Source organism: Arachis stenosperma, chromosome 1 (assembly GCF_014773155.1).
Source record: "Arachis stenosperma cultivar V10309 chromosome 1, arast.V10309.gnm1.PFL2, whole genome shotgun sequence".
Taxonomy (NCBI): Eukaryota; Viridiplantae; Streptophyta; class Magnoliopsida; order Fabales; family Fabaceae; genus Arachis; species Arachis stenosperma.
In genome coordinates, this window is record NC_080377.1 from 89,559,483 (window position 1) to 89,570,984 (window position 11,502).

General features: G+C 36.6%; 1 non-coding gene across 1 annotated transcript; it reads left to right on the plus strand.

Moving 5' to 3' along the window:
* Positions 1-1,207: 1,207 nt before the first annotated feature.
* Positions 1,208-1,315, plus strand: LOC130947437 (small nucleolar RNA R71). The gene has a single exon (XR_009072679.1). It is a non-coding gene; the product is annotated as a small nucleolar RNA R71 (small nucleolar RNA).
* Positions 1,316-11,502: the final 10,187 nt, after the last annotated feature.

An 11,502-nucleotide genomic window follows, 5' to 3' on the forward strand; every position in this document is an offset into this window, starting at 1 on the left:
GTTGTAACGTGTTTTTGGCGTTCAACTCTGGTTCGTGACGCGTTTCTGGCGTTTGACTCCAGAATACAACATGGAACTGGCGTTGGGCACCAGTTTTCGTCGTCTAATCTCGAATAAAGTATGAATTATTATATGTTGCGGAAAAGCTATGGATGTCTACTTTCCAACGCCGTTCAGAGCGTGCCATTTGAAGTTCTGTAGCTCCAGAAAATCTATTTCGAGTGCAGGGAGGTCAGAATCCAACAGCATCAGCAGTCCTTTGTCACCCTTTTATCAGAGTTTTGCCCAGATCCCTCAATTCCAGCCAAAAAATACCTGAAATCATAGAAAAACACACAAACTTATAGTAAAGTCCAAAAATGTGAATTTAGCATAAAAACTAATGAAAACAACCCTAAAAGTAGCTAGATCTTACTAAAAACTACCTAAAAACAATGCCAAAAAGCGTATAAATTATCCGCTCATTAACTCTCTTTTTGGATTCTCTTATGTATTGCTTGGGAGAGTACTAGGAGGGGTTTCAGTGATTTTCTTACTCAGCTGACCCACTTGTGCCTCCAAATTTCTAATGGAGGACCTTGTTTAACTCAAGAAATTTAAAGTGGCCTTAGATAGATCAGAGACTATGTTTGGTAAGCTAGAGGGGCTCTGCTCAGCATTCTCTGTCTGTTGCTGAGAAGATGATGGAAAAGGCTTGCTATTGCTAAGCCTGTTCCTTCCACCATTATTAAAGCCTTGTTGAGGCTTTTGTTGATCCTTCCATGGGAAATTTGGATGATTTCTCCATGAGGGATTATAGATGTTTCCATAGGCTTCACCCATTTAATTCATCTCTGCCATTGCAGGGTTCTCAGGATCATAAGCTTCTTCTTCAAAAGATGCCTCTTTAGTACTGTTGGATGCATTTTGCCATCCATTCAGACTCTAAGAAATCATGTTGACTTACTAAGTCAACATTTTGTTCTGAGCCAATATGCCATTCAGAGCATCAATTTCAAGAACTCCCTTCCTGTGAGGCATCCCATTACTCACAGGACTCATTTTCAGAAGTGTACATGAACTGGTTATTTGCAACCATGTTAATGAGTTCCTGAGCTTCTGCAGGCGTTTTCTTCAAGTGAATGGATCCACCTGCAGAATGGTCCAGTGACATCTTAGAGAACTCAGATAGACTATAATAGAATATATCCAAAATGGTCCACTTTGAAAGCATGTCAGAAGGACACTTTTTGGTCAACTGCTTGTATCTTTCCCAAGATTCATAGAGGGATTCACCATCTTTTTGCTTGAAAGTATGAACATCCACTCTAAGCTTGCTCAGCTTTTGAGGAGGAAAGAACTTAGCCAAGAAGGCCGTGACCAGCTTTTCCCAAGAGTCCAGGCTATCTTGAGGTTGTGAGTCCAACCATACTCTAGCTCTGTCTCTTATAGCAAAAGGGAAAAGCATGAGCCTATAGACTTCAGGATCTACTCCATTAGTTTTAACAGTATCACAGATCCGCAAGAATTCAGTTCAAAACTCATAGGGATCTTTTGATGGATGTCCATAAAACTTGCAGTTCTGTTGCATTAGAGTAACTAGTTGAGGCATCAGCTCAAAATTGTTTGCTCCAATGGCAGGGATTGAGATGCTTCTTCCATAAAATTTGGAAGTAGGTGTAGTATAATCACCAAGCATCCTCCTTGCGTTATTGTTGTTGTTATTATTTTCGGCTGCCATCTCCTCTTCTTTTTCGAAAATTTCTGTCAAGTCCTCTTCAGAGGGTTGTACTTTAGCTTCCCTTAGCTTCCTCCTTAGAGTCCTTTCAGGTTCAGGATCTGCTTCCACAAGAATGATCTTGTCCTTGCTCCTGCTCATATGAAAAAGAAGAGAACAAAAAAGAAGAGTAATCCTCTATGTCACAGTATAGAGATTCCTTTATGTAAGTAGAAGAAAAGAAGAATAGGAATGAAGAAGAGAAAAATTCGAACACAGAAGAGAAGAGATGGTTCGAATTTTAAGATGAAGAGAAGAGTGTTAGTAATTAAATAAATAAATAGAAGATGATGAGATAGAGAGAAATTCGAAAATTGTTTTTGAAAAATAGTTAGTGATTTTCGAAAATTATAGAGAGAGAAAAGTAGTTAGGTGGTTTTGAAAAAGATAAGAAACAAACAAAAAGTTAATTAGTTAGTTGAAAAAGATTTGAAAATCAATTTTGAAAAGATAAGAAGTTAGAAAAGATTTTGAAATTGATTTTGAAAAAGATATGATTTGAAAAAGATATTTTGAAAAGATATGATTTTTAAAATTAAAATTGATTACTTGACTAACAAGAAACTAAAAGATATGACTCTAGAATTCAAAGATTGAACCTTTCTTAACAAGAAAGTAACAAACTTCAAATTTTTTTTTAATCAATCACATTAATTGTTAGTAAAGTTTTCAAAATTTTGAAATTACTTTTTAAAATTTTCCAAAAAATAATAAGAAAAATGAAAAAGATATGATTTTTAAAAAAGATTTTGAAAAGATAGGATTTTTAAAACTGAAATCTTGACTTGACTAACAAGAAACAACTAATTTTAAAAATTTTTGACTAAGTCAACCCAAAGATTTCGAATTTTTGAGTAAAATAAGAAAAAGATATTTTTTTGATTTTTTTTTAATTTTTAATGATGAGAGAGAAAAACACAAAATTGACTCACAACACGAAAAATTAAGATCAAAACAAAGAAAACATGCAAGAACACTATGAATGTCAAGATGAACACCAAGAACTATTTTTGATAAATTTTCAAGAAAAGAAACACATGCAAGACACCAAACTTAGAAATTTTTCATGTTTAGACACCATGAATGCAAAAATGCATATGAAAAACAACAAAAGACACAAAACAAGAAAATATGAAGATCAAACAAGAAGACTTATTAAGAACAACTTGAATATCATGAAGAACACCATGCAAGAATTTTTCGAAAAAATGCATAAATTTTAAAAAACATGCAATTGACACCAAACTTAAAAATTGACACTATACTCAAACAAGAAACACAAAATATTTTTTTGGTTTTTATGATTTTATTAATTTTTTTGTATTTTTTCGAAAATTATTTTTGAAAAACAAAAAAGAAGAAAAATTTTTGAAAGATTTTTGAAATCTTTTTGAAAAGAAAATTACCTAATCTGAGCAACAAGATGAACCGTCAGTTGTCCAAACTCAAACAATCCCCGGCAACGGCGCCAAAAACTTGGTGCACAAAATTGTGATCATCAACAACGGTGCCAAAAACTTGGTGCACGAAATTGTGATAATCAACAATGGCTCCAACAACTTGGTGCTCTCAAACGTGAATCACACTTTGTCACAACTCCGCACAACTAACCAGCAAGTGCACTGGGTCATCCAAGTAATACCTTACGTGGGTAAAGGTCGATCCCACGGAGATTGTTGGTATGAAGCAAGCTATGGTCATCTTGTAAATCTCAGTTAGGCGGATTCAAATGGTTATAATGGTTTTCAAATATAAAGATAATAAAGCATAAAATAAAGATAGAGATACTTATGTAATTCATTGATGGGATTTTCAGATAAGCGCATGAAGATACTGTATTCCTTCTGAATCTCTGCTTTCCTACTGCTTTCATCCAATCCTTCTTACTCCTTTCCATGGTCTAGCTGTATGTTGGGTTTCACTATTGTCAATGGCTACCTCCCGTCCTCTCAGTGAAAATGGTCCAAATGCTCTGTCACAGCACGGCTAATCATCTGTCGGTTCTCGATCATGTCGGAATAGGATCCATTGATCCTTTTGCGTCTGTCACTACGCCCAACACTCGCGAGTTTGAAGCTCATCACAGTCATTCAATCCTTGAATCCTACTCGGAATACCATAGACAAGGTTTAGACTTTCCGAATTCTCAAGAATGCTGCCAATGGATTCTAGCTTATACCACGAAGACTCTGATTAAGGAATCCAAGAGATACACGCTCAATCTAAGGTAGAACGGAAGTGGTTGTCAGGCACGCGTTTATAGGTAAGAATGATGATGAGTGTCACGGATCATCACATTCATCATGTTGAAGTGCAACGAATATCTTAGAATAAGAATAAGCTGAATTGAATAGAAAATAGTAGTAATTGCATTAATACTCGAGGAATAGTAGAGCTCCACACCCTTAATCTATGGTGTGTAGAAACTCCACCGTTGAAAATATATAAGAACAAGGTCTAGGCATGGCCGAATGGCCAGCCTCCCCAAATAGCATGTGAATTCGAGAATAGGGAAAAAGACCCTTAGTACAACAGAAAAAAGTGTCTATTTATACTAAACTAGTTACTAGGGTTTATAGAAATAAGTCTAAGTGCAGAAATCCACTTCCGGGGCCCACTTTGGTGTGTGCTTGGGCTGAGCTTGAGCCTTACATGTGCAGAGACTTCTCTTGGGGTTAAACGCCAAGTTGTAACGTATTTTTGGCGTTTAACTCTGGTTTGTGATGTGTTTCTAGCGTTTTACTCCAGAATGCAGCATAGAACTAGCGTTGAACGCCAGTTTGTGTCATCTAAACTCTAATAAAGTATGAACTATTATATATTTACGGAAAGCCCTAGATGTCTACTTTCCAATGAAATTAAGAGCGCGCCAATTGGAGTTTTGTAGCTCCAGAAAATCCATTTTGAGTGCAGGGAGATCAGATTCCAACAGCATCAGCAGTCCTTTGTCAGCCTCCTATTAGATTTTTGCTCAGGTCCCTCAATTTCAGTCAGAAAATACCTGAAATCACAGAAAAACACACAAACTCATAGTAAAGTCCAGAAATGTGAATTTTGCATAAAAACTAATAAAAACATCACTAAAAGTAGCTATATCCTACTAAAAACTACCTAAAAACAATGCCAAAAAGCGTATAAATTATCCGCTCATCACACATATTAACAACAACCAAAATATAGCACTCATGATGCTAGCTCCCCGGAAATGGCGCTAAAATTTGACGAGTGACCAAGAGCAAAGGTTTGGATTTTTTCACATTAAAAATAGGATTGACGTTGCAAATATAGCCCAAACCTAACCATTGATCATCAATCAATTTATAATCCTAAAGATGTCACAAATTAAAGCAAATATAAACCAAGAGTATTTAAACTCCCAGGTCGTTCTCCCCAGGAACTAATGCCAAAGAGTGCATACAATTTTGGTTGTGAGAAAGCAAAGGGGGGTTTTCAATGATTGAGAGCAAACAAATAAAGGAATTAAAGAACAAGACAACATTGCAATTAATAAACTAATAAAGGAATAAAGGAACTATGTATGTAATGTGAACAATTAAAACTATAAAGTAATGAAAAAGGTGGTTTAAAACATAAATGAAACCTTGACTTGGGATGAGTTATGGAATCCCTTCCTTGCCATAACCACAACTATGATAATTATGATGGATTAATCTCACTAAGTCAACCCTCACATCGGAGAGTAAGTCAAGTGAGCATAATTGTTATCAATCCACAATTCCTAGCTAACTTACTAATTACCTTAGTAAAAAGCTAGCGTTAGTGGAAACAATAACAACTAACAACCCAAGAATTATCACAAAATGTTGGACATTATGGCTCTAGTAATCCATAAACTCATTTTCCCCAAGTCAAGGGGTGGAATTAGCCCATAATCAAAATTAGCATTTCATCAAACACATAGAGGGCATAAACATAGAACATGGCAAAATTGGAAAAATGATAGAAGCTATGAACCATAAATGATCAAAATCAATAAAAGCAACTCAACAAACAAATAAAAGCCATCAAACATCAAATTAAACAACTAGGAATCTAAAATTGCAAGATTATGTAAATTGGCAAGAGAAATGGAAATATGAGAAAGGGTAGAACAAGTAATGTAATTGAAAGAGACAATTAAAGAAATACTTACAATGTAAATTGCAAAATCCAAAAGCAAGACTTAAAGTATAAAATGCTACAAACCGTAACTAAACCCTAAGAGAGAATTCCCTAATCTACACTACTCCTATTCCTACTATGTGGTTTTCCTATTCTATGATGGCTCTCTAAGCTAATGCCTTCATATGTGATGTTGTCCCCTTGATATAGCCTTTGATTTCAGCCTCAAGCCTTCAGAAATGGGCCAAAAAGAGCCCCAAAATGTGAGTGCACGTGCATTTTTAATGAAGGCATGCACTGGTAGCTGTGCGTACACACAGATGTGTGCATGCGCTTGATGGTGTTTTTGTGGAAAAACGAATTTCCAACACACAAATCCAACCGGCAAGTGTACCGGGTCGCATCAAGTAATAATAACTCACTTAGAGTGAGGTCGATCCCACAGGGATTGATGGATCAAGCAACTTTAGTGGGTGATTAGTTTAGTCAAGCTAACATTGAAGTGAATTTGGATGATGTGTAGCCAACAGAAAGTAAATTTGCAGGAATTATAAAGTGCAGAAAGTAAATTGCATTGAAACTTAAATAACAAGAAAGTAAAATAGCTGAAACTTAAATTGCAAGAAAAGTAAATTGACAAAATCTTAAATGACAACAAATGTAAATTGCATGAAAAGTAAAGGGGCTGGGGTGCTGGAAATTAAAATTCAACAAGAAAATGTAAAGAGCATTCAAGGGGATGCAGCAGATTTCAAACAGAAAAGTAAAAATGCTTGAAGAATTAAAAATAGAAAGCGATGCTTAATTTGCAGCAATTTAAAAGAATGTTGAAGATCTCAGGGAATCAATGAGACTAGAGAACAAGTCTAGATCTCAAGCCCTTCCTTGATTCAACAGAAAACACGTTTGCAGAAGAAAGAAGAAATGAAGCAGCAAATGAAAACTCAAATTCCACTATCAATACTCTGAAATTATGCAGAAGAACAGCCAAGAGGGATCTTAGACCAAGAAGGAAACAGAATTCCTTCACTTCTCAATCCAAGATTCAGATTTTACAACGAAAATTAAAAGAGAGAGAGCTATTTACTACTACTCCCTAATGGAGCAAGCCTTTTCCAATGGAGCTCTCCTTTTGAAATGAGAGTGATGTCTTTATATAGGCTTTTTACAAAATGAAAATAAAATGAAATTGAAATTAAAAACAAATTACAAAAATGAAAATCCTAATTTAATTGATCCATGTGCCTTTGAGTGATGATGTGGGCTTTGCTTGCTTTGGATTTGAGGAGAAATGGGTTTGGTTGGCCTTGATTCAATTTGGAGAGGAATTGAATTTAAATGAAATTTTGGTTGATTTTCGGCCCAAGAACAATTGCTTCCAGGAGGCTGCCCTACCCTTGTGGAGGGCAGGGCAGAAAATGGTGCATGTTGGTGCTTGCGTGCTTGGTGTGTGATGCTGCAGGATGCTGCCCTGCCCTCGTGGAGGGCAGGGCAGAACTTTTTGGTGAACCAGATTGGTGCCTGTGCGTGCTGCTGGTGCTGCCGAGTGGTGCCTATGCGTGCTGCTGGTGCTGCCGAGCCTTCCCTTGGTGCGCCAGAATGGTGCGCTGGCTGTGCACCACAAAATGCTGCCCTGCCCTCGCGGAGGGCAGGGCAGTGTTTCCAAAAGTGAAGTTCCAAGTTCGAAACTTGGTGGATGCACACGCTACTTCTTTTCCTTGGTTTTCTTGGCACCAAATTAAGGCTTAGTTTCTTGTTTCCTCATGGTGCCGTGTTCGATCCTTGTGGCAAGCAATGGTGAGCTTTTTCTTTGGATTTCTTCCTTTGTTGAGCCCGATATTGCCCTTGAGGAGGGCAGGGCAGTGTTTTTGTTCCCTTTGATCCATGGCATCAATTTGTGCTCTGCCCTTGTCGTGGGCAGGGCAGTGTTGCCTCTCAAGGCTTGTTTACTCATGTTGCCCTCCTAGAGGGCAGTGTGCCCTTGTGGAGGGCAATGTTTGCTTCCTCCCTTTCATGCGCCACGCTCTTTTCTCCTTGGGCCACGCTTTCTTAAGCCACGCTTCCTCTTTTCTTCTTTTATTCACCTACAATAAACCAAAACAACTACTTAAAGTATCACTAAATTCACAAGGCTTATAAATCAATTAAAATTCAATTAAAATTAGCTTGAACCTCATGAGTTAGCATCAATTTAATGGTAGTTGCTTGATCTAAAGAAGTTATGTGTTTTCATTCCAAATCTCTTGCTTAGGATGCAAGAAAGTGCATAAAGACTAATAAAACAAGTGAAATTAGTTTGAAAAATGGGTATATGATAACTTGTCATCACAACACCAAACTTAAACCTTGCTTGTCCCCAAGCAAGAAAAGAATCATGCAATAGAAATTGACAATCCAAGGTAAGAAGAGTAGCAAGTTAATGTTCATGGCAAGCTAGTTTTCTATGCATGCTACAATTACAAAAGATATGTAAATGATTGATGCTTCTATCTAGCTTATTTTATGAAATCTTTTTCTTATAATTCTTCCTTGAAACAAGCTTTTGATTTTATTTTTATTATTTTTTTTTAGCTTCTCCTTTTGGGTGCTTTGCCCCATGAGTTGATAACAAAGCTACGACTTCTAAATGCTTTGTTTTCAAGTATTACCACTTGATACATAAGCACCACAAGCATTTAATTAGAGGACTTCATTAAGCTCATTTTTCTTTTCTTTTCTTGACTCTCTAATCATTGATGCTCAGAGCCTTGAGCTTTGAGGGAGTGCTTTTGCACTTGAGCCTAGCCTTGACTTCTAAGTGTTTTGTTTTCAAGCATTTGGCTTGATACATAAACACCACAAGCACTTAGCAAATAAATTGCCATTGGTACTCAGAGCCTTCAGCTTTCTCATTCCTTCCCTTTTTCTTTTCTTGCTTTAATTGTATTTGCTTCTTTAAGGTTTTCATGATTTTAAAAGATTTCACAAAATATACTAGATGAAAAACTTCAATTAAATAAAATCCAATGCAATTGAGCAACAATTAATCATACTAGCTTTCCAATACTTGTATGCACATGCTAAAATCTTCTTTAATGCCTTGTTTGTTTATGATCATGATACTTTACTGCTTTTAAACTCAGAGAATTCAAGTTGGTAGTTATAATGCCACAGTAACATATTACAAATCAAGATTCAAGCTATGCTTTATTCATACACACATGTAAACAGAGAAGATAATAAGACAATCATGCAATTCAAGTGCTGGAAACAAATTAGAAGAAAAGGAACTCAACAACCTTGTAGTTCATCTTCATTATTGTTGTCCTTTTTCTTCTATTCTTCCTCTTTCCCTTGCCAAACTCAGAATGCTTGCTCATCCTCAAGCAACAATTAGAACAATGGCTATGGGGCTAGGATGGATCATGAATGTCTTACACAATGAAAAGTTAGTAGTACATGTGTTCTAAGCAAGCAAAATTAAAGATAATAATCAAGGCACGGAGAAACAAAAACACTATGATTGCAAACATAAGATGGTGTGCATGATACATTGCATAAAAATATAAGTGGCACACCAAACTTAGTGTGACACTTTCACTTGGAATTGATGCAAGTATCTTGTAAGGATTGGAACCAAATTTTGTTGCATAGCAACACCAAACTTAGAATACGACCATATGTCAATTTATTTGAATTAAAACTAAACAAAAGAAACTGTTATATGTTAAATACAATCACCAAGCCAAGAATATGTCATGAATAAGGATCTCTTGGTGATGTATTAACAAAAATAGTCAAGAAGCAAAATAAGTGGAAGTATTAAAAATAAAGAAATAACTAAAGTAAACAGAATAATAAAGTGTCAAACCAAAAGAAAAACAACACTGCAAAGGCCTTATGATTATGCAGACAAGTGGTGTTGCTTAATGAATTGCATAGAGAATTAAGTGGCACACCAAACTTAGAATCTTAGTGTGTCACTTCCATTTTTGATTTGATGCAATCATCCAAAAAGATTAAAAACAAGTTGTTGCAAGACAACACCAAACATAGAATGTAACCATATGCCCATTTATTGAATTTAAACAAAGTAAAGAACGAAAACAAAGCAGAGAAGAAATGTTACCTACGGTTGGGTTACCTCCCAACAAGTGCTCTTTTAGTGTCATTAGCTTGACATGTTGTTATTCACTTTCTTCCTCTTCTTCCAATTGGTTAAGAGGAATGACTTCAAGGGGGGAGAAGTTTCAGCTTTTGTCCCCTTTCTTGGTTTCCTCTCAGCAAGCTTCTTTTTGTAAATGGCTTGATTGACCTTGCTTGCTGGACCAGGGACAGGATTGGTGCTCTTGTTAGTTGCCTTCACTCTTTTGGATTTAATACTTGGTGGTTGTGTGATTGTTGGAGTGATTTCTTCATTAGGAGCCTCTTGCATTAGTGGTTTCATGAGCTCTTCCTCTATGTACTTTTCTGCTTCAGTTGAGTGTGACTTCTCTTGAGTGTCTTCCTCCCTTTCTTCTTCGTGATTTTCCATTAATGCCTCTAGGAGGGAATCTTTACGTTTCATTGTCACCTCAAGTAGCTTTTGTGATTGTAAAATCCTTGGCTCATGTCCCTCATCCTTTATTGCAATTTTACTTGCAACAGAGACCTTTTGTTCTTGTTTTTCCACTTCCTCACTCACAAATTGGTCTTCATTCTCACTGTTTGATGGTTCTAAGTTCCCCCTTTTTTGCTCTAAGGGCCCATTCATTTTCTTGAGGATGATTTCTTTCCAGGATTGGGGTTGTGTGTATCTTTCCACGAGTTTTCTATGTATTTCAGTGGCTTGAAGGTAATCCTCATCTGCTGGTTCAAGAGATGAAGGTAGAGAGTAATTTTGGTGACATGGATGTGTTGTGGTGAAGTTGTGTTGAGGGGTGTGGAATGAGTTGTGTGATTGATGGGATGACTTGTATGGATTTTGGAGGAAACTTTGTGTTGAGGCATAATCAAGTGATGAAGAATTTTCAAATGAGAAACCGGGACGTGAGGTCGGACATTCTCTCATGTGACTTGACTGCTCAGAATTTGCAGTTTCTTGGTAATACACCCAGCCACCGTTAGAATCATGACTAGCATCATTTTGTGGTGGAAGAAAATATCCCATATGGTTTTCTTGCTCATCTTGTGTCTGTGAAGCAAATCTCCATGGATTGGAGTACTCAGAATCTGTGATTTCTTGGTGATATTCCCAACCACCATTAGAGATTGGTGATGGTGGGTAATATCCCATAAAATTTGTTTGATCATAAGATGAGTTGAACTCCATTTAAATTTTGGAAAACACAACACCAAGGAAAATTGAAATTACTCATATCAGAGATGAGAATTTCTTAGTGAGGCAAAAACTCAAACACCTTGGTTTCACTTTAAAACAGAGAACAAAAACAAAAAAAATGCTTGATCTAGACTTCTCACCCACTTAATCATTGTTGATCTAATCAATCCCCGGCAACAGCGCCAAAAACTTGATGTGCGAAAAACGATCCGACACAAAACTCACCGGCAAGTATACCGGGTCGCATCAAGTAATAATAACTCACATGAGTGAGGTCGATCCCACAGGGATTGAAGGATTGAGCAATTTTAGTTTAGTGGTTGAT